This window comes from Anopheles gambiae, chromosome 2 (genome assembly GCF_943734735.2).
Source record: "Anopheles gambiae chromosome 2, idAnoGambNW_F1_1, whole genome shotgun sequence".
Taxonomy (NCBI): Eukaryota; Metazoa; Arthropoda; class Insecta; order Diptera; family Culicidae; genus Anopheles; species Anopheles gambiae.
The window spans coordinates 114,149,539-114,173,973 of record NC_064601.1 but is presented as its reverse complement, the minus strand read 5'-3'; the positions used below and the strand labels follow the sequence as shown (position 1 = coordinate 114,173,973).

The 24,435-nt window shown below is 48.3% G+C and overlaps 1 protein-coding gene across 1 annotated transcript in view; it reads right to left on the bottom strand.

Annotated features, from left to right (window-relative positions):
- LOC3290353 (ecdysone-induced protein 74EF) overlaps positions 1 to 21,367 on the bottom strand; it is a 212,501-nt gene extending 191,134 nt beyond the window's left edge. Inside the window, exon 1 of the mRNA XM_061648487.1 lies at positions 19,505 to 21,367. The gene's annotated coding sequence lies outside the window, so the exon portion shown is untranslated. The remainder of the gene's footprint in view (positions 1 to 19,504) is intronic.
- Between the last annotated feature and the right edge of the window lie 3,068 nt (positions 21,368 to 24,435).

Sequence of the window (24,435 nt, the reverse complement as noted above, 5' to 3'; positions counted from 1 at the left end):
AATTGTGTCTACGTATTCCACAATATAAAACACAATAATCAAACATTACATAAAATCAAACTCCAGCTCCATAAGCAACCTTGTGTAATATTTGCATCATGTCGTGCTCCGAACAATGTCATTACTGCTTCCCACCCTGCTCGAAACTCTACCCGAAAATCCCCTCTCGAAACTGGTTCGCTATTTGCACCTGCAGGGGACGTCCGAAAATCGGTGTCCACCCCCTCGGGTCGTCATGATATAATCGCGAGCAAAACGTAACGACCTCAAGCAGCGCGTAAGCGGTCAGTCGGTGTGACGGCTGTGACGTATGGGTTTGCCTTCCGGCAGATACCAACTGTCTCCCTTTCCGGCAGTGCAGTGCCTCAAGCAGCCAAAAGCGGTACTCGATCGGAACTGGATAAGGTGTGTGGTGTGTGAGAAGCTTCCATTTTTCCAACGGTCAATGTCAAACTTGTTTCATCCAGAAGTACTTTCATTTTCTGAACTTCTGCTTTCAAGCCGCCTTGTTTAGCATTTAAAAATGCATCATGACATGCTTTTTATGTTTGTATATATACTCCCCATATCTCGTTAACAAAAGCGAGTCCCAGCGAGTTTGTCAATACAACAATTACGAACTCATGTAGCCTCGAGCGACATGATCTGCAAATTACAAAAACCAGCTCCGGCAAACATGTTTTCATTAGCCGCGGACCAGGAGCGTAGCAGATTATTCAATTGCAAAACCATTCCGCACCTAACTGCCCAAGGTTGGGCGGACTTGTGGCTCGCGATTGTGCGATGTTTATTGGCAAAAAGGCACAGAAACCAAGAAAAAAGAGGGAAGGCATCATCCGAGACGAGATATAAACATACGAAACAAACACACATCCGCGACACCGGGTTCGTACAGGGTTTGTTCGGAACAAAGCGCGACGAGCCAATTGAACATAAAAATGATTGAAAGTGAAGAACGCGACTAAAGGAGTCCACATGCATGCAAGAATGCTGACAGCATCTCGTGTCCCATCGTGTACCAGCGCCCTCGATCGCCCTCGATCTACGGGCTGGTGCAACGGTCCCGCGGTCTGGATCGATCGCACGTGATTGATGTAGCTGTCTCAATCTCTCGTTGGCTCGTTTGTGGCACAATTGAAGTGTCCACCAGGACCACCACCACCACCGCCGCCGCCGGGTTCATCTGCTTCCAAGGCCAGCCGGTCGAAGGGTCGGCCGAGATCGCAAAAAAAAGCAAAAACTATTGTCAACATCGCACCTTGTTTGGGATGGACGTCCCGCGATCGGCTTGTTATCTTGCTCGCCGGGTTCCGTTTCTTGCGCGAAACCATTTCCGTTCGTCCTTGGTAGGAATGGAAGAGGAAGACACATACATACACAAGACAGGAACCGGAATGCAAATCAACGTTAAAATCAGAGTCGTTCGAGTGGAATCGGTGTGGAAGGTCGGACGGGTTTTTTTTGGTTCGTTGTGCGGTGATCGTCATGGTCATGGTTGTGGTTGGATGGAGAGATCATCTTAATTTGGTGATCGCGTTTTAAGGATAATTTATTTCGGGAAGGATAAAGCGATAAGATGAAAAAGAAAATGAAGAACAAAACGCCTGAAGGTATGTGAAGTGCGGTACAAAAGCTGCCCAACTCCACCGGGCGCGCAGTTGCGGAAGAGGAGAAGCACGCATATAAAAACGCAGCGGGATAACCCCAGCCGCAAAATATGTAGGCCATGGTTAATGCCATTTATGTGGCGATGCTGCTCACAGTGCGTCCGGAGTGGCCGAGGGCTGCTGGAGAGGAGAGAAAGATAACAACAGCAACAAAAAAACCGGACTGAGTGGTTAAACACGAACCCTGCGTATAGCGAAGGGGAACCGAGCGCATAACGAAGCGCCTCGTAAATCGGAATAAGGAAAGGGTATCGAGCCGTAAAGCCAATACAAACATTACCTCACTAAAAGTACCAACCTCAAAACTGACGCACAATGAGCAGAAAGAAGCCAAGAAAAAAACGAAGATGAAAGTAGTTTAGTGTTTGGGAAGGAGATAGGCAGGGCGGGCCCTGATAGATTGGATAGAAAAGTTTGATTTTCAAACGAGCGAAGCTGAAGTCGGGCCCAGGCGAATTTGACTATAAAATTTCCGAAAGCGAAATCTCGTGCACACACAATGCCACAAACACACAGACGCGAAAGTTGTGCGCGTTCGAGTTTTTTTTTTTTTGGGTCTTTGGGCGCTTTGGTTTGGCCCGCATTTGCCTTTGCATCCCCAATCGACAACTCCCCGCCCTGGTTTTTTGCTATTTGCCGTCCTCGTTCATCGCTCTCTCTCTCTCTCTCTTTTTGTACCCTTCTTGGACCCATCTTTACGCACTTTACGCACTCTTGGCTGTCTCGCTTCGTCGCGTTTAATGTCAAAGGCGGCGTACTTGTGGTGTCAATTAAGCTGTGTGTTCTTTTCTCTTACTCACCTTCCTTCACCACAAACCACCCCAACAAACACTCGGGTTTTTACATTGCATATAGGTTTCACTGTCTCTCTTGTCTTTCCCTCTCGTTTCCTCCACCCTGTATGATCGGTGGTTAGTTTTTGGAAGGCAAAAGCATTAGGTTGATTTGGGGCAGGGCCCGTGCGTTTGGTCAAAAGTGCGTGGATGAAACCTTGGCTTTTCGGACCTTACGAGAGTGCTCGAAGCTTGCTGAATAACATTTCAATTTGAAACTTGATTACTTCTCAATATATTTACATGCAAACGGTTGAATTGCAATGAATTATTAACAAATTATTTCTTTTCTTCCAAAGAATAGAAACCAAAATAGCAAACGAAAGTAAAAAGCAGCATAATAGCGTCTACTCCCATCTGCTACCACTCCCATCCATGCCACTCGGTGATGAATAGATTTTGATTAATTAAACCAACAATGGCCCCACTAATCACTTCGCATCTCTCCATCTCTCTCTCCAACAGTCAATCAACTACTCAAAACTCACTTTCGTTCGAATTGAGCCGTCATATCGCTTTCGAGCTGAAGCATTAGCGCACGATGGTGAAGATGAGTGGTGGATCAGGGTGGTTGCAAAAAAAACCATACTTAAAATAGATTCGTTAGACTGTTGTTTCCTCTTCTTTTTTGCTGCTTTCTTCTCCCCCCCCCCCCCACCCCCCTGTACACAAAATATAATAATTTCCATTTCACCCTGATCGCGAGCGGGCTGATGAGCGGGGAAGAAAGTAAAATCATCGCTATCGACCATTTTTGACCGGTTTCGAGATGTGGCCTCGGAGTGTGTGTGTGTGTGTGTGATTTTCCTTTCATTTTCATGAGCACAGGTGTGCCAGGAGCGTGTGCTGGATATAGAAATATGTGGAGTTTGTTGTTGTTTTTTTGCTGAAGATACGATCGTCTCGGAGCATCGAACTCTCGAAGGCGTCGAAAGCCTTTTCTTTGCCTGAAGTGTGACTTTTAAAGGTGAAGAGGATTTGTTTAGCTTTCTTTAGCGAAAAAAAAGCATCCAAATCTGTCTCATTGAGTGGTGGACGGCCATCGTGTATCTAGACTGTGGCGGAAGTGGTGGTATCATCATCGTGGTGAAATCAAGCGAAACAGGTTGATACGTTCAGCCGAATGGAATTTTGTTCGCATTTGTTCGCATCATCCAGGTGCTCTTGAACAGTCTGCCTGGGGTCAAAGATATCGTTAGGCTCTATTGGAATTTTGGAAATGAAATTAAGTATTCGCTCTGCGACTTAAGCAGGATATCACACTGACTTTTGAGTTATGGACCTATTGCAATGAACAATTCAGAGTTTATTTTTAGAATACTAGACATGCTCTGACTACCATGAAGTACCCATTTGGCTCAATTCTCTTAATGAAGCCTTCACTCGGGTGCTGAAAATTAACCGCCACTTCTTGAGGAAGCTCGTTACATGTAGGAAGTAGCGATCGAACCGCGCTCCAAGGTAAACACAACCAAGCTAAGCATCTAAACCAATCGGTCAAGGTGGCTCGAACCATTCGGACGCGTAACCTACTGATCACATCAGAAGCAAAACCCTCTCACAAGCCGCAAGTCTCACCAGCAGCACCAGCCAAGGTCACGATGCTCCACGGCAGCATACACAGCGCCACTGTGCGAAGGTCGTCCAGCTTCGATCAGCCTTGAGGTGCGTAGCTAGGCAGCGTGGAAGCGGTTCAGCAGCGCCAAAGACAACTCCACACCACAGTGTTTGGAAACAATCGACCAGGTTAGCAATCGGGGTTTTTTTTTGTATGCGAGGAAGGGCACGCCGCAGGTATCATCGATCATTGCGGAACATTCGCACGCAGTGAAACATCGCTTCGGACACGAGAAGAATCAAATTCCAGCCTCATGTTCATGCCGTAATTAAAAACACCTCTTCGCGTTCGCATTAAACGTTTGCTTGGATCTCATCCAGCACACAGTCGCTCTCGTGCTCTCTCGCACACCGCGGCTGAAACGATGACGTATTGCACAGCACAGACGAGGGGCTTGAAGGTGGCGGCGGTCCATAAAAACCGCCTCGCCATGTGCAGGTCCGAGCGCCAAAACGGCGAAGGGCATCGGCGCCAAAAGCCGCCAACCGAAAAAAAACCCCTCGCCACGACGCTGTGCGTCGGTGTGTTGGTGAGCGTCACAATGAAACGCGATCTTTTTGCCGCCACGCGCGTTGTACCACAGCAGAGACACAAACGCACACGATCACTCTCAGACCCACCAACCAGCCAACCAAACCAACCAAACCAAAAGCAGGCCCCTCTCGAGGAAGACCGTCAAAGTGTGCCGCGATGATGGCGATGATGACGATCATCATTGGCGATGATGGGGTGTTGGGGAGAGGTGGTAGCCTCCGCCATACAGCGATAGTGGTGGTGCGCGGTGGTGGCGGAAAATTTAAACTTAACACACTTTTAAATTTCAATAGCAGGCCAGGGTTACCTTACATTGAAAAATAAAATTCATACCAACCGGCCGCGCACAGTTCTCGCTCGCTCGCTCGCACGTTGGCTCGTTGGTTGTAGTCAGAGCGTGAGCCAGAGTGAGCGAGAGCGAGCTCGAGAGCGTAGGGCGAACACGTTCGGTTGGTGTGGTTCGGTATCACAGAGAAGGTGGGCAGCAGAGAGGGAGGTTTTGCATTGGTAAAGGTTGGCGCAGCGATGCGCAAGACACACAGTGAGACGCGTGCTAGTAGAGGTGGCGAGGGTGATTTCGCGGCCGCGCTTGCTAGCTATTTCGCTTGCACCTTTGCAGTACCGATCGTAGGACGATTTGTCGTCGAGCACACACGGGCGGGCGATCGATTTTGAGTTTCCGATCGCCAAGGCATGAATGGATAGTGGCGTACTTTATGAGATATGCAAGATCGTACGCGCACACTGTAGCCGGAGAAGGGATGAGGAGGTGTGTGTGTAGACAGTCTGTACGTAATCAGATGTATTTTTGAGCAGTAGACACGGAATATTTATGCAGACAGACACTCCACACAAGATCACACGAGAGACAGAGCTCAGAGTGTGAGTTATGAGATCTATCAAATGAGGTATGACATAAGTGAAATGTCAACTTTTGTACTTGTCGTTTAATCCCTTCTCCGCTACAGTCATCACGCAGCTCCGATCAATCTGTCTGATTGCGATAATGACAAGCACTGATGCTTCGAGCCCCAAGTCACAAGACGTCCATTTCCCCCCCCTACACGATCACCATCTCAAAATCGCAACGCGATCGTTTGCAAACACGCGTATCCGCACTTCAGGGTGAACTTGTACGCACCGCACCTTCACACACACACGCGCGAGCGATTGCCTAGGATTGACTCCTTATTTGGAAGCACTATCGCCTCCGGGTAGAGCGTCCAACTAATGCGACCGCATGTACATGTAAGTTCTTAAGTGCGTACAACACGAACCATTTTTGCAGAAGTGGACAATCGACTTCACATCGATTCCAGATTTCTGCTAGGAGATATCGGGCCAAACCGGACCCTCCGGATGCGGGCCGCCCGCACTCCAAAACGCCTGAAGGTCTTGCTGATGGCCGAACGGACCGGTGTACGGAGCGGGGCCTACGGAACGATTAGTCAAGTTCAGGTCGCTTTGCGCAAGTTGACGGACGACAAAAATGCTTCAAGGTCCTATAACCGGTGATCATCGGGCAGGAGGGGACCGGTGTGGTGTAGACTTTGCAAAGTCTCATCGTCTTCGATTGCATAATTATGGGCCGAGTCGCTGTGTGTGTCTTGTACGTGTCGTACAAGAAGTAAAGAAGCACCACGGACACACTGCTACCAGACGGACGCGCTAATAGATAATGGTGCCTGGACATTAATCAAAAGTTACATAAATTCCCTACCATCACACTCGTGGCGGGCACGTAAAGATGTGATAATGAAGCAGTTACGACGAGTAATATTTTACCACAGACTGGTTGAGATTCTCCAGCCCAGATTTCGTAGTTTACATACCTACAAGAGAAAGAGAGAGAGAAGGAGAGAAAAGCTAGATTAGTGTCTTGCTGTCTGCGTGTGAACAACCAACAAAGTTCGGCGTGTCTGGAAATTCGGCTAGCGCGTCTCGCACTTCGGGAGAGCATCTGCCTCGTTCACAGACCCATTCCAAACCCGTATGATGGCGCACTGTATCATAAGTTAAAAATACATTGACCCATTTTTGAGTTTGCTAAAAATAAAACCGCCCCAGATTCTGCTCCCTTTAACATTCCCGTTCGTGTTAACAGCCAACCGGCGTCGAACTAGACAAAGTACACAAACGTCCTCTGCCCTGTACAACAGGAGATCCACTACCACATCCGAACTCCTCGCTTTCCTGGTGCGTCTGTTAATCGTTGCACAGTTTTATTGCTCAACAAGATAGTGAAATAGAATATATTTTCCATTCTTCTTGCGTTTGGCACAACTACCGCTACTAAATGGGAAGATCACAACACTTGGATCTTTAATCAGATGATCCTGCTTTTTAGCTTCGCCAAAAGCTGCTTCGCATCCTTCCCATGCCCCCGCCGTCATTGACGGCTCACCTCGAGCGTAACGTAATGTACGATTATTACAAGACATAAGACACTACTCCGCGTACGCTATGTGTGTAACACAGCCACAACCGGATAGGATGTGCGGTGACCTCGATATGTTTATTTGCAACAAAAGTCACCACCACCATTACCACACCGCGCGCGCCGAAAGACGAAAGGGAAATAAATACCATCCTTAATCGACCCTTTTTGCAAACCTCCTCCTCGTTTCGTTCCTGCGAAGCCAAGCCGCATTCGCTCATCTGCTGAGCAAATTAGTTGCGAATCACAAAAATAAACTTTCCCCGCCGTTCGAGCCGCACACACATGTAAGGCTCGCAGATTGTACCGTTTAGCTGCTTAGCGTCTCTCCAACCCCTGTCTCCCAGCCCAAGCAGAAGGAGAAAGAGGAGGACACTTTCCTCTACACACACCGAACTGTGTGTGTTCTAATTTTAATCGACTGTTCGTTTGGTCGGTTCGTTTTGTGTTAGTGTAGCGGGTTTGCGGGTTGTTCTGGTAGGAGAGTTGTACGCCGTTGCACTATGAACTACACGCGGCGGGGCGCTGGGTCTAATGGCGAAAACTATTTGCCGGCTTGCTCCAGGAAAATGTGCAAATCATTAGCGTCTTGCGGTGCTGTACAGGCCACATAACTCGCAATAATGGCGGCAGTAATTTAAATGGTTTTAGAATGCTTAGGCTGTTAGATGTTGGGAGTTTGGGGACATTTAGTGAAGATGTATGATACTCTCGGATATGTGCAGCATTGACATTCCAGCACAATGAGTAACGTAGGTGATGATTTTGTCCCCCAAAATGGGAGTTTTCAGTCAACTCAAAGCCATCTCGTTACACACTGCAAGTTACCCAATAAGCCCCAATCACCAATCTCCAATCATACACTGATACCAGACGCTGTGCGCTCAATCTGTTCAAGGGTAATCTCTGCATCTGTTCAGCACAACCTCCTTGCTGCTACTGCAAACATTGACATTCACCTCAAACACCCTGGAGCAAAGCATACAACCAATTTCCATGATCCTCACCCCGCCCCACAGGAACATCTCGCTCCCGCAAAGCCAAAACAAACGTCAACAATCTGTCGCCACTGATAGAGGAGTGCCCTGGAGAAGATGGAAAGGGAGGTTCGTCTATTTGTACGGCTGACACGCAACACGCTCGCCAGAAAGAAAAAATCCACTCCTGCATTTGCAATTTGAGTGTGTATGTGGAGTATTCCTTCTCCTTCTATCTCTCTTCACACAGACTCTACATTGCAAAATTAGGTCAAGGTTGAGTTGGGCGTTGCGTTTGGCCTATCAGCAGTAGCTGTAACTTTTGGAACAGCTTCCGAACCCTGTTCTTACGGGCTGTTTGGCTTTCTCTATCAGCTGTTGGGTACGAGTGTTCCAGAGTTCTCGCTGCGTGACTTTCGCACAGTTCGCAGATCAGGTTTCAAAAGCCCTCAGGGGAGGGTCACAATCAAACGAGTTCCAAAACTCCGGTGCGCACCTTTTGCAGGGGGTTATGATTTGATGGTGTCTTTCTTGCCTACAAAACACCTGCAACACACGGCCCAGACCCAGGTGTCGCAGGTGGAATCGGTTTTGACAGTTGTGTCTCTTTATGACTCAGATTCGCAACGTGAACTTGAACGCTAACGAGTGAGCCGCTTTTCATGGTCGTCGCTGCTGCTCCGCTGTCTAAGCCTATTTCGCCTATTAGCGTAATGGTGGAAGGTCCTTGGTAGCACACCGCGCGCGCACCGTTCGAGCATGACTCCAGCCTACACTGCCAACGCCACACTGCCAGACACAATCAAGGAAACGTCAAACTCACGTGACACTCGCAGGCGGGCGGGTACGGTTGGCCCTGGCGGTTGGGCCGGTGGGACGAATCCAACCAGCAGTGAAACTGAACCAACGGAACTCATCCACCCGACGGTTTTGGGGCGCATGGGGCACAAAACGAAATGGAAACAATTGAACCATTTGGCGTCCCCCCCACCGCGTGAAGAAAACTCTCCCCTGACTGTCGCGGCGGCATGGAGTGGGTGAGGCTGTCTTCTTTCTCTTTCTGTCAGCCTAAACTGTCAATTGCTAATCATTTGACCGTGATGATGATCATGATGTTGACGATAGTGTGTTTGTAGTGGGATTTTGGCGTACTTGGTGACACACTAAACACTCACACAATGCCGCCCAAGGGGGAGGGAGGAGTTTGGTTTTTGGGTCAAGTTCAGCCGAAAGTTTGGCTGGAGCCTTGGGACTTTGGGGTGATGCGAAAAGGCCCAGACAACCATTGGAAGGCTGTGGCTGACTGGGTGGGCTCAAACGGAAGACGTAGATGAAAGAGAAGAGAAGAGGCCATACCGAGTGTCTGTTACGACTTTGGCAATTGACAAATGTGCCGACACATGAATGCTTCAACATTCAGCTCCACACATTCCGCTCGTAAAGCGCTACACGCTTACCGCCCCCAAAACTCGGTAATTGAATAATAATATTTTGATTTCTCGCTACACACACACCATCATTGAAACAAATCACTGGCCGCGACGGAAACCTTTGCCTCACTCAAGGCCATCTGCAACATCTGTTTCGCACAAACGGTCCCGCCCGCGTACGCCATCTCGCGTAGCGCGATCATCTGGTTTGATGTTATTTTTAAACATATCACCCCAGCGAAACCGCCAATTATCGCAAATGCGTGGCTGCAGTACGGTGTAATTAGCTGCTGGGAGTCGGAAGAAGTGAAAGACTAGATCACCGGCTCTAGAGCTGTGGTTTGTTTCCGTTTATTGTGTTTCCTAGTGGCTAATGTCGCTGCCACAAGATCACAACAAGGAAGCGCAGTTTTGCGCAATGTTTGAATGAAATTTGGGCTTATTTGAGGCAAGTACATGCTGTTTAGTTGACAAATACCACACTTTAGGCCTTGAATTTCAACATTATCGTAAATCCTGATCGATGACTGATGAGATCTTCCGCATATGATCATTACTCACATCTCAATTCTCGTGACGCTTCATTTAGCTGACTAATCGCTGACAAATTATCGACAAATCTAGATCATCAACATTTTGAAAACATCATTACCAAAGAAAGACCTGTGCCGAAATGGGATGAAAACCAATTAACCCACTGGTTCAGTAAAATGGGTCAACACCAGAAGCCGTTCCATTCTCCCAAGCATATCCCCGCGAAAGGACGCGAGCGATATTTTGTTCTGATGAAGATGAGAAGCCGCGTTGCCCGTTGCATGGGACTGTCAAACAAAGAGAAGATCAATCATCGTCATCGTAGAAGCCGGTCAGCGGTAAAAAGGCCAAATGCGGTCACCTGGTTAAGTGCGCACGAACACCACCGCGCAAGAGCCGAATGCGGTGGGTTTGTAGTAGGACTGTTTATCACCGAGAGACGGTGATCCTATTTTGCCAGTTTTTTGTTGCTATTGCCTCCTCCGCCGTTAATCCTTTCACGTGACGTCAACGATCACGTACATTCTGAAGAGGTGGCTAGAAGGTCTGTTTGCCTGCACTCTCTCAGTATTGAATTTCAATTTTTCTATCGCCTCATTTAAATAAGAAATAAGGTTACACAAATAAAAACCGCCCGCCGGATTGAGCAAATCGAGTTGGTTTGTCATTTGTTTTTGCACTGGTAATTATGCTACTGGAACAGTCCCACCCGTCTCAATACTCCTGCAAAACGGCCCAGCAAATGGAAGCAATTGTCACCGATTCGCTTTGCCAACATGTCGTCGGGGACATGTCGGTCAAACGGGCCCGCCTCGGTGCTGAGCAAACCCCATCGATCGAAGAATTTGTGCTGAGTTCTGCAAAAAGAGGCACCTTTTTCTTGTTACCTTCATCGAATGCGGTTGGGTTTTGTTCTAGTTTACGAAATCGACGGGTACGTGGAGTACAGGTTGTGCTGGTACTGAGCAATTGTTTTGTTATTGTTCTAAAAGCTATTTGAGTTCCAGTGGTGTCCAAACGGTCATGGCAAAAGTCTCGGAAGTGTCAAAGCTGCTGGCTTAAAGGAGGTTGGTGTTCTAGATTTATGATTAGTAGGAACTCATGACCAACTTCAATCTTATACCTAATTTCATCATCACATGTAATAACTGCAACATCTTGCTATATCTCGCACAAAGTCCTTATAATTCAACGCATCTCAGAGACAAAAATACTTCTAAAACTAATTCCACTTCCAAAAAAAACTAGCTGAGCCACACTGTCTACTCGGCTGCACAGTTTGGTGGTGCGCTCGCGCGCGCGCGCTCATTCTGATTAGCACACCACGGAACGGCGTACCACGGAATTCACGGTCACTCATCGAAAGGCCTTATCAATACAACGGGCGAAGTTGTTTGGCAGGCGGCTTCCCAAGCTCGGTCCGGGTTCGTCGCGCGAAGGTCGTCCTCCACTTAGCGCGAGTGCGCGAGACGATCAATTTCCAATAGTTGGAGAGGCCCCCGGGGATGGGGAGGGGAGTAAATGGAAGGTAGGGGTGTGTGGTGCTTCACCTTGGCAACTATCCGATAAGATTAGACATGCCGGAGCGTGCCAGTACGAGGAATCCAACGGTAGGATCGAACTGTTTGAATGGGGAGGAATCTATATTAGCTCGGAAGCGGGGTGCTCAATGATTTTAAATTAGCTGCTAATGGATCGATTTCATTTCCCCCAACGGCAATCCAATATCGCCGCACAAAATCACTTTATTCAGAAGCCTAGATCTTCTCCACCCCCCTGCCAGCAGTAATTAGTTTGCGCTCACACCGACAGTACGAAGATAGAGCTGTTGCTCGAAATTAGAACTAGAGCACGTTTAGGCATTGTATCGCATGCGATCTACTACGCCCCGCCACGATTTGCACACACCAGTTGCATCCAGTTGCGGCAGCGCACACAATACGCATCGGCCGAGGTTATCAGCCGTGCACTCTAACGGCATTACCGCTTCCGCTTTCCGTCTCTCGGCACGCATGCAATCCCCAGTGCAGTGCAAGCGCTCCAGGGTCACCCCAGGGAGCCCCCCGGAAGTACAGGCCGAGAAGGGGTGATAAAAGTATGATTAACGCGATCGCACACAGCACATAGCACACAAAACGGTGCCCCAATGCATAGGGCCGATACACACGCAGCTAGAACACGTTCATGCACTTCACGGTTAATTGGTTGCACTAGAGACGGCACGGCGAGAAGGAGACCGAGTGTGTCTCAGTCTAACATCAATTAGGATAAATGGATTTGAGTTTGAGACAATTAGTGGTGGGCGCTATTGGAGTAGCTCAGTAACGCAGCTTGTCGATACTGTGGAGTCGATGTGCTGGAGCTGAATGGTTCAATAGCTCATATTTCTGTCCCGCAGTTTGCTCTCAAAGTTCCTATTACGCTTGAAGGCTAAAGCCTGCATCTCTCGCACCAACTATTTCCCATAGAGGTGGTTATAATGCACCATGTCCTCCACCGAAAAGTCCACATCCATCCTGCAGGGTGATTATTGTACTCATCAGACAGATTGCTTACAGACGCCGACGCCCCTCGAATGCAGGTATGCGTGCACCGGGAGCTGCAATACATCCGCAGTACAGATATTTACTGTGACTTCTGGCCACCAGCAAGCAACCCCCGCCCCCGCTATCCGCGTCGAAAAGTCCTCAAGTAGAGCTCTTTGTGCTCTAACAACAGAACAACAACCGAGGCAAGCCGAGCCGGGCACAAGATATCGTTATTTATTCGTTTATCTTCACGACCGTGGGGCGTTTGTTTTGTTCCGTGCGGGGTCCGCCTTTCGCGGTGATGCATTTCGCACGCGTTGCACCGATCCACCGATATGCATCCGCGCGTCCCCTACCGCCAAAACGAACGTACGAGGGCTAGTTTTATGTCTTACTAGAAGCGCAACGTGTGTGTGCGCGCGCGAGAGAGGGATGTGCGTGTTTTACGACCCAACAAATTGCGCCAATCTGCCACGGACTGTACCGGAACCTTCACAGCTATTACTGCGACTGGTCCTTCCTCGCTAACACCCGTCACCTCAGAGGGATTGCGAGTGAACCGTGAGGGAATGTGAAATGTCTAGCAGTAGTAGTAGTTGGCGAGTAATGGTGACGCCTGCAATAATGCACAAACTCATCCCATTCCCGATCTGCTGCCGGACAATATTTAGGCGATCTTTTACATCTTACAACCCGGAGCACACAGACACATATTAGCAGAAAGAAAGGAGGGCGTTAGGTCTCAAGGCCAAATGCACAAACACACACACAGACATTTCACTCATCACTGCTGCGTCACTGCGCGGATGCGTTGCAGCGACACTAACCAGCATGCAGGGCGGGGACACGGTCATAGAAACTAGTGGGGGGGGGGGGGGGGGGGGGAAGGAGATGTGCAATAGTGGCAATAGTCTATCGATTTGAAGGTCGGGCACGATTTCTGCCGGCGATGCACAAGTGTGTTTGGTATGTTCGACTCGCACTCGCACAACACCCGACACCAGGAAGGAAACAAAGAGCCGACGCGCGTGCAAAGAGGCCTTCTGCAACTAATGGTGCAAGGGGGGACCGAGAATGTGCGCATCTGCAACTGTGGTGCAGTGTGTCGGCGATGCAGGCCAGTCTGCATTGGCTGGATCTATAATGAAATTCGATAAAATACTGCTTGGACGCGGTCCAACAAGACTCGGTTCGAGCAGTTTTCGAGTGGTGCCGTGCATAGGATAGTGCAGGAAGTACAGTTTTGGAGCAATCAGGCATCGGAGATGTCAGACGATCTTCCATCAGCGCCAGACACCTTCGCTACCTTCGCCCATGTACAGAGAGATGCAGTCAATGTAACACATAAAGCCGCACAACTTACTACTCTTGTGCGACTTTGTGTGCTTTTCGAGCTAATTTATTCCACGTCGCTCTAGAGTGCTCTCGAGGCACCTGCCGGTGCCCGGTGCCGTACGAACGATAAAACTGAGATTAAGATCACTCGTATGCAAATAGGCCCTCTAAGGTGGAAGTAATTTTGGCCTACCGCTTCCTTCACCAACCCCCTCCTTGACGCCGTACTACAGAGCATTGTCTCGATGCAATCAATTAATAGCTTAATTAATGTGACAGCTTCGGCGACACTCGGAGAACGCCCTCCCCGACACTCGCCCGATCGCCCTGCTGGGCAAGCTGGCTAATCGCATGCACGTTTGTCTATAATTTCCTACGGGCGGAATACAAACAGTGTTACCCTACACTCACACCCTATCCCTCGCGCAAAGCCTTCTAAAGCTCAACCAGCTCGTGTGCGCGCGCGCTCGCACCCGCGAGATCGCCTTGCATCTCACGGCGAGGTTCACAACCTATCCCAATGCGGACGCGTTGTTTGCAAGCCGAGACCCCCGCACTGCTGGCGCTCTAGCCCACACCCAACACCGTGCGGCATTAGCCCGTTCGATTATGCTAATCCCGCTGGCGTGTGCGTGGCCAGGGTGCATTCTGAACGCGATTGCATTGAGCGCCGTACTCGCTCGGTACATGGCATCGGACGCGGAAGGTCTTAGAATCCGTACACATGACTCAGTGCTCGTTTAGAAATAAAAAAAACCGTCCGCTCACGATCGGTAGCTCGCATCGTAGCTAAGCTGTACAATAACACAGAAGTCAAACACTACACTTGAACCGAAACAATTGTGGCGATTGATAAAGCCGATAACGCACCGAGTAGTGCCGCGCGGGGGCAGATGTTTATGATCGACCACCCGCTCCTGTTATGATAGCAAGCGCAATCAGTAAATGTTGTACGGATGGTAAATAGTGTGCTTGTACCAATAGTACCAAGCTGTTGTCAGGCCGTGCGTGCCAGGATGATCTCAGCAGAATTTGATTTCGTGCGAGTGTGCACGTGTGTGCATGTTGCATGTCCTTTACGGCCGTTATGCAAAAATGGCAATAAAAAAAAGGCTCATCGATTCATTAAACACACTCACTAACCTTCGGCCTAGCCTTCCGCGGTCACTCACGAACCGGGCGACACTGTCGGCGTGAGGGCAACGAGCGGGCACTCGCACAGTACTTGACGCCCTCGTCGAATGACCCACGGCTTGCGCCGACTGCTGTATTGCAACCCGAAACTCGAACCTTGCACCCCACGTGCAGCCCTGACTGCACATGGTTTGAGGGGGGGGAGAGCAGAGAGTAGGAGACTATAAGTTGTTTATGATGCATTTCTGAAGGAATTGTATCAACATTATGCAATCCGTTTCGATTCACTTCCTGAGTGATGAAGTGTGCATTAAATCTTGTCTAGAATAAAGTAAACAATAAGCGTTGCAATGAGCGGGACGCTTCGTATGCTAGTTGCTAGGATGATAGCGCACGTTATGGAAATGTGAAGCGTGCTTGGGTTCGAATCTCGCCTGTTTGAAGTGTGATGTGTGTGTCGTCGGGCTTTAATGTTATACAATTTATTCTAAACGTTTATGCACATTACGAAATGCAAAACTCTCCCGTCCATCTCGCTTCTTTCCTTCCCCGACTTTGCTTGCTCCTCTCTGTTTGTTAGCGAAGCAACAACAACAAACGTTCCGAAGTTTTTACTTTTTGCAAAGGGTCACTCGTGTAACACCCGACGACGTGCCTTTTCCACATAAACAGAAGCCGCGTGCCGCACTGGACCGAGCGAAATTTTACATTTTGCCAACGTAATACCACTCCGTCGTGTCTCCCCTTTGCGCACTCCATTTTTGCTAAACAAAACTCGGCCCTTTTCACTGCGTTTTTTGTTGCGTTTTTAACGTGTGCGGTGTGAAAACTGGGGCTCGTTTTATTTTCTTTTGCCGTACAAATTTGCTACTTTTCTTCAGCACGTTTACTATTTTCCTGTCCTTTCTCCTCTTTCCCTTCCATTTTATAGCAGCACGTGGCTAAAAAGGAGTGGGGAGTTCCCTCCCGTCTTTTCGGTGATGGTGACTTGCCGTTTACAACGATCACCTCCACTCGCGAGTACGCGCGCAGCATCGTTCAGAACTTTGATCGCTTCCGGGAATTGCAGATCGTGCCAGTGAGCGATTTTCAGCGAATGGCTCGTGTGCAATTTACGATGTGCTCTGTAATGAATGCAACAAAACGAAGAAAAAAAATTCTGCTACGCATAGTGTGCAGTTTCAGGAGCGGGCGGTAAAATCCAGCCCATTACTCAATAGCGAAAGTGTTGCAGAGTTTCTAACTCACCGTTAATGGCACGAGCATAAATTAGTTGCTTTTTTTTTTAAACTCCCACGTGTAATACTATTTCTGTGTGATGAGGTTCTCTCCTCAGCGTGCCGAATGGCTCGCTGACGTGTTTCGCGTTGTTAAATATTGATACAAACAGCTCCTCTTCCCACTTCCTGGCTGCAGTGTTGCCAGTGTTTTGTTATGTGTCGCATGATCGCCGTTATTCTCAACCACACACATAGACACACTGGGGTTTTGACATTGTAACAGGAACGAGCGATGCGATAATAATCTTCCCAACGATCCAAGACTGGGTCTAAATTTGGGAACGGTTCTGCGAGTTCGTCGCCTGCGCCTTTGCCGAAGCACGATCTATTTGCTTTAGGTACAGCTGCACAAGCCCCCGGGTAACACTTGTGCACAAACGCACAAAGGCTTTTGAGGGAGAGGGGGGCGGTTGAACGAAATATGGTTCGCACACCACACACACAAACGCCATATTTGGTCAGAGCTGAAAAGCTGAGCTTCCCTCCCCGGGTCGCGATTTTCATTCTTTTCTGCACTGATTTAAGACGCGTTTTGTGTGAAATAATTAACACCGCTGGGAACGGAAGCGCGTCATCTAGGTATAGGATGCGCTACTAACCTCGAACTTCTTCACGACCGGCTTAACGCCAAAATAATTAATACAGCCTTTTGTTTTCGCCGGTGGTAGATCTCTCGATACCGAAACCTTGAAATTAGTACCGATTTTGGCTGGCTCATCTGGCGGCTCGCCAACCACCACCAACCAACCGAACCAAACTGCAAACATTCTCACGCATCAAGTAAACAAAACAATACTCTCAACTTCCAGCTGATCCACCATGCCTCGCTTCAGTCTACAGTCTTTGATCGCCCCGAAATTTATGGAAATATTCAATTGGACATTTATTTTGACCATTTTTGTGTGTTGTTTCCATTTTTTGGGAGAGGGGAGAAGCTCAGAACAGAGCAGCAAACAAAAAGCAACATTTAGCATATTGCTACCACCCATTCCCTTCCCACACCACTTCAAGGTCAACGGGCGGGAAGCAACGGAACATAAAAATGCAGATTTCCAATGCCGCAGCGCACCCCAAGAGGCACCCGAGGCTGGGGTATTTCGAAGCCAAACGCGCGCGCGCACGAGAAGGCAGGAAAAGGAAATCCGTTTGACGAAAAATTCATCACATCGTGGCGGTTTTATTCACTAAACTACTATTACTGCTACTACTACTACTACTGCTACTCATCGGTGCGTTGGTTACGAGTGAGTATTATGACTTCGATCGTACGCGCCACACACAAACACACGCGAGCCGTGACGATCTTGCAAACGCTCAAGGCTACGCTAGTGGAGGATTGTTGGTCGAACTTCGATTTTAGTTTCAGGTTTTTGGCTTGCTCTTGCTTTTCGGCACTCGATTTGGCGTTTACTAAAGTGCCCCGAGGTCACGATCGCAGCAGGCGCGAGAGTAGGACGGGTGTCTCGCTCTCTCGCAAAAGGTGGTCCGCGCTGACTGTCAATCAGCTGTCAAACGCTAAACACATTTATTGATACACATCCTCCGACCGTCTCTCCCGTTTCGGACCCGCCTCGTGCCTTTCGGTAATGGGTTGGTGACATTGGTTGCCGGTGGCGGTTGTTGTGGAGGTTTTTTTTCGTGAAGGATACGCTTTAGCTAATTGTCCCGTGCATTTGGTCGCTGCCAGTCGATAGGATCGCTTAACGCATGCGAAACCTAACCTGTTTGTCCAACTTGTCATTAAGGAGGTTTTAGATGATGCAACCTGATAGAGCTTTTTTTCGCAAACATTCCGGAGCTTTACTGTAATTCTATTTTATCAAGATGCTAACGTGTTTTAAATGCTTTTGAAATAAAGGATCGTTAGCTACCTGCCACCAGGAAGCTGTCGGCCAATCGGCAACCACAATCAGTTTTGCGATCGAACAATCTGATTCCTTTCCAAAACTCCACCTGCTTGGGGGCAACAGCTATGCGGGCCGGTTGGATAAAAGGCGTGTTTGCTGGGCGCGATACAGCTAAGCGCTAACTCACGGGGAAGGCTAAAACGTGTACGGAACACCCTGACCTTCGACCGTGATGCGACCATGCTCGTGGCCAACGCGCACCGTTTCGCATGCGGACGGAGGGCTCGCACACTCGTGTCGCGTGTGTTGTGAGCAACAACTGCGCGATCGGCGCGAAAGAAAAAGGTTAACGTGAGCCGTAGCGTAGCGCCCGTAAATCAGCTCACTTTTTCGCTTAAAAGTTGTATTATTGTAATGTATTATTTTCCACATTTAAAAAGGCGTTTCTGCCCTGCGGGCTAATCGAAACTACTCCGCCTTGTACATATGCTGAACAATAAAAATATTTCACGGTCAACTACCTATGCGGTTGATAATTAAAATTGCATGAAACGTCAAATAAATGGTCACCATGGTCAGCCACGCAGAAAGCAGGCTAAGACTCCTTTCCCAACAGACGCACAAAGACACACACACAAAGACATGTCCGCAGGATGTATGCTCCTTCGCTTCCGCAAACCTTGCACGCGAAGTGCGCGTGTTACTTCCTTTTTTTGAGGGTTAAAGCAAAGCCAAACGGCGGAAAGATGTGCAAAATTCGAAGGGGTTTTGATGACGCTTCTCACCTTCACAAGCTTCCGAATGGCATGCGTGTCGACCATTCAGGCTTATCAATTAATGGATGATGCGATCAAGCGAACTTCTTTCTCAACTCAACTGCATCCGTTTAATGATCGCCAAGTGGAAGCCTTCAATGCGCTTCACTGTGTGTTTCGTTCTACTGAGAGATCGTTCGGTTGTTCGTTTCTAAAAAGGAAGACACACCTAAATCACCAGCACAAAAAATATCCGGATGTGCCAGCAGCCGGACACAAAAGCATCCAACACGTGACTACCGAGCTCTGCCATACATTTGAATACGCTTCTTTCCCATCTCCTCCCCTTTGGCAAACGGGGTTGCACTTCCCTTTAGGCTTAGGCAACTGTACGGAAACTAAGCACCACCACCACCCAAGCCCAAGGATTCACGGTCGAAAATCACATTCAAAATTATTCCACCGTTGTGCCGAGCGGGGGGGTTTTCCCCGTCATCCAAGCTCCGAATATGGGTTAAGTAACGTGTTGTCGTGCCGTCCTTCACTCTCGTGATATCTCGATCAGGCCAGACCAGCATGATGCTGTAACACTCACCTTGAATCCATTCGATGGCTGATACTGAAGTCTCTGCTTCCGCATGGTAATCCAATCCGTTCCGCTGGCCGGTTTTCTAATCCTTCGTTCGTTTTTCCCCTTCGGGAGAGATGTGTGAGATTGTAATCCTGTCAATATGTTCCCCAAACAGTCTCGTCCTTCGGATGTTCTATTTTGCACAACCGTTTGCGTCTCCAAGTGGTTACTTTCGTTTCGCACCGTAAGCGACCAACTTCACTTTAAGCACTTTAAGCACAAAACCATTTTCCCTCGGGCTGATCACGGAAATTCGTTAAGCACACTTGGGAGTAGCTTTTTTTGGAGAGGGAAATCTCTTATTTTCCTCCACTAATAAGCCCCAAACACTCACACACACTTAGGAACGCACACACACAAAAACTATCAAGCAAGATGCACTTGAGCGGCACTGAACTTGAAGGGGGCACCCACTGGAAAACGGCCCGCGCTTATCGGCGTATCGCTTGTATCGCTGCGCTATTATTATTGCTCATTCGATGATTATCATTATTTTCCTTTTCATTAGCCATCCATCGGCCCCCAAAAACCACCCGCGGTGGCGTCGGTCTGGCGCCAATGTAAACGGCGGCACAATCGCCACACTACTCACCACCCGAACACACTTGGGGTTTTTCTCTCCTTTCTTCGTTTTTTTTCGTATATTATTACTTTTGCCACTTGATGTTGGCTGTTTGGTTTTCACTCTCGATTTTCAATATCACACCAAAACACACACGCGCGCGCTAGCTCGATCGAGATTGTCGAAGGCGAAATTTTATTATAAGACAATTATGAACATCCACAGTTATGCTGCGGCAGATGCTGATGTTGCTGTCTAGGGGTGTTCGGTTTTGTCGTGGAACGAAACAACACAGTCGGTGGAAAGCCTCGGCGATCACAGACGTCCGCCAAACAAAAACCCGAGGCGTCGAGGCGAGGAACGGATCTTCAGAAGATTCCGCTGGTAATGGAGCACAATTGCACGCGTAAAGGCCTTTGTTGTATATTTCTTATGTTGTTATGAGCCACACACACACACACAAAAATCACTTTTTTACTTTTTTGAAGGTTTTAAGAACACTTGCCGTTATTATTTTTCAAAAAAGAAGCCGCTGTGCGTCACTTTGAACATCACACTGTGTAAGGCACATCGATGTCTTCGTATCACCAACTTGCACGTGTTGAACACTCACTTTTAGTATTTCTTTTCCCTCTATCTCTCTCTGCTTGCTAACAATATCTAAACACACACACACACACGCGCTCGCGACACTATCGGTATCACTGCGTATTATCTTTGCGCGGGCAAAAGTGTCACCACCCACTGTGGTGGCACTGCCGAACGACCCTTTTTGCTGGGCCTTTCTTCGGGGTCACTTTTCACTGTGCACTTTCACTGCACTTTCGATGGTTAGCACAACGTATTGATTGAATTGTATTCTTCCATCCACAGCGTGCGCGGATGATCGTACCGCTGAAGATCACTAAAGTTTAGCGGCCCATCGCTTGTTTTGCATGCAACGCAAAGCGTACCGAAACGAATCACAAGAAACACTCCCCCTTCGTCCTGCACCAGATCGTGTCCTCGCGGGCAGGACAACGATAGGGGACGGAGCAGTGCGGAGGTTCGAAAACGTTCGAACCCAAAAATTAACACAAAACGATCCTGAGACGCGAGAAACAAAACAAAATCGCAGCGCAAAACGGCACCGCGCGCGCAAAAGGGGAAAAGCACACAAACAAACTAAAGCGAGCGCAAGGCAGAGCACGCGGGTTTTCCGCCTTCGAAGCACCGGCACACACACGGGAGATACGCGTCAACGCGAACGGAAAGTCACAAAAGAAGTGCTTGGGATCGTGAGTGCGTCGCTGGGCGGCCGAGCGCGCTGCGTCGGCATTTACCCCCACCACACTATGGGCCCGCGAGACCGTTCGTTTTGGTAAGAAAATGGGCAAAGTTGTAGAAGCTAGAGGGCATATTTGTGAATATATTTTAAGTCGCAATTTTTTTTAGAGGAGTTTAAATATTCGGTTTAAATTTCCAGAGTAAATAAGCAAAGGAAACTAGTAAATTAAATGCCAGTTTATAGCTTTTTTTAGATTGTTTTAAATGCTTACAGTTAACCCTTCATATCCTTCTTAATTTCTCTCCTATTATTAACCGATTATTTCCAATTATAAAGGCCTGTTTTGGCTTCATAAACCATCGCAACAATATTGAAAACATGCTTTCAAATTTTAATTTGCCCCACAACCCATAGTGCGATACCGTGAAGTTCGTTTCTCACTCTCACGTGTTGCGGTGGCTCTCGCGGCTAAACGTGAGATAGATGACTTGCAAGGGCTATTTTTTCGCAAAGAACACACGCTCTCCCTTCGAAACGAACGGTTCATTGCATCGTGAAATATGTATTTTTTTCAAAATTTAGGGCTTATAAATGTATTTTTTATCCATTTTATCAAACCTCACCGAGCTGAGATCAATTTTTCTGTATAAGGAAGTAAACACAAATCATTACTTAAAAAACAAAAACCAGTCGTTGTTATGAATGATATTCGATCGTTTAATTCGACAGGCGCAATAAATTTTAAAAATTTCAAATACACACATTCCTAATCATAAACAAGCGATAAAAATTAATAAAAACAACCCACCGTCTCCCTTCCATGTTCCCTTCACGAGCATAAAATCACGCTCTCTCACGCGCAAAATGAATTCACGCTCGCTGCTCTTGTGCTCCCTTCACGAGCTACCCCTACCACAACCACCACCCCAGAGTGGCAGTGAGTGAGTAACTCACGCGGGGTTGGAAAATCAATCTCAGAGAGCGCCCAACGGGTGGGAAAAAGGTTCATTTTACGTTGCCTGCTGTTGCCGCGCTGCTGCTGCAGTTTGATGGTTGCAATTTTTCCGCCATTGAACCCGATCGGTGCTGGGCGGGGAGCGGTGCCCAAAGGGGATGGACCATTGGGGGTCGGGAGGGGGGGGGGGAGAAAAAGAGTTCAACGAAACGGGACGCATTGAGCGGAGAAAGGGAAATGTTATTGAACTTTCCTTCATTTCTTCATTCAACCCGCAAACGCAAACGAGAGTGAAGCCGGTGCTGCAGCAAAATGGCAACAAATAAACGGGAGGAGAAACGACGAAGTAGCGAGAAGAGAGGGTGCTAATGATCTCTCACTTACAGCATGGGGGTGCTTCAACTGTCCGTGCGACTTCACGAAGCAATTGGCAATTGGCAGAAGCGTTCGTTTTCGTGTCTCCGTCTTCCTTAAGCTGTTCGTTTTGTGTTTGCCCCGAAGAACATCTCCCTTGGAGCGTTGTTTATAGACGGGGGAAGGGTGGGAGGACGCATCTCCAGACGTAACAGTTACTGTTGACCTACATTTGCTAGATAGCTCCCCTTTCAGTATCTGAGCTACAGTCTAAAAGTAATAGCAATTCCCAAAAACCCATTAGAAACATCTACTCAACACATTCTTCATGGCGAGTAATTGGCTGGCAACAAAGCTGACAAAAACTGCCTCGTTTGTCTAACGAGCCGGAGCAGCAGCAGCACCTCCAACAACGAAACAGCCTTCAATTTAAAAGCGGAAATAAATAAATCGCTACCGTTCGCGGCCACAGGTGATGAAGCCTACGCCACCGACAAAACCCCGCCACCAACGCACGTTGGCTTTTCTTGAAGGCTAGCGTCAGCGAACCGTTAAAGGATGCTCCCTCGTAAAGGTTGATCTTGCATAATTGCCCTGACCGCGAAGGGGCACACAGCAGGTACAAGCCTTGCAGTACAGTTTTTGGTGGTCATCATAACGGTGTCTAATATTATCATATCAATATGGGGGACGCTGGGTGCAGGAAGTAAATGACAATCGTTTCCGACCTCCTTGTCCGACGCTGGCTATGCTCCAGTGAGATGTGACGGTGTTGGAAAAATTGGTAAAAAATTCAACTTTATCTTAATGTGTGTTTTGGTGTTTTGTAATTTTTATTTTTTATTCCTTCCTCTTGTATTCGTTGCATAAAAATGCATAATAAATACATCGAACGTCCTTGAAACGGGTTTTTATCTTTTTACTTCCGGCTCGCCCAATACTCCCGACGGTAGATTTCGGTGGCAAAAATATTACCCATTTCCTTCGCTCAAATTTGAAGCCTTCCAAAGCCCTCGGACACACAACTCCCGCACCCGTGTTGCAACTCGATGCCGATGCCGTTACAGTTTAAGCTTCAAGTTCAATGCCCCAGCATAAGCGCTGTGCTGAACTCTCGTTAAACCCCAAACAACTTTCTCGCTGCGGCAAGCCGCGGTTACCCGGGCCAGGCCTCCGGTTACTCACTTTGAGCGTTTATTTTTTCCTCCTCCTCCTCCTCCTCTTCCCTCCCCCCGCGTGGGGAGTATATAGCATCTTCACCATGCAGCAACACTCTTACCTTCGATGAGCATCGCATCGCACCACGCCGTTAGCGGCAAATCGTTGCTCTCCGTTGGCAAACGTGTGATCGCTCGCTGTTACTCCACAACCACAGAAAAAACCCCCTGTCATGGGGGGGAGGGTGGCACAGCGGGGTGGCACAAAACATCTTAGAGGGGGACGCAACGGGATCTATTATATTACGAAAAGTGCACAACAATAGACAAAGCGACCGACACCCGGGTTGCTGGGTGAATCTATAGCGTGGTTAAGCAAATTGTCGGTAAAGATGTGCAATCGAATAGACAAGAAGGAAAGAAAGAGAGAGAGATAGAGATAAATCAAACTGCAACCAAGCTGCAGCTTCAAGGGACACACACACAAACAAAAAAACAAAACCACCAAAGAACTGCACTCAAAACCGGTGCACTTCTCCAAGAGGCCACTGCACTGTACGCGAATAGAAGGAAAAGAGGGGGGGAGGAGAAGCAAAACAT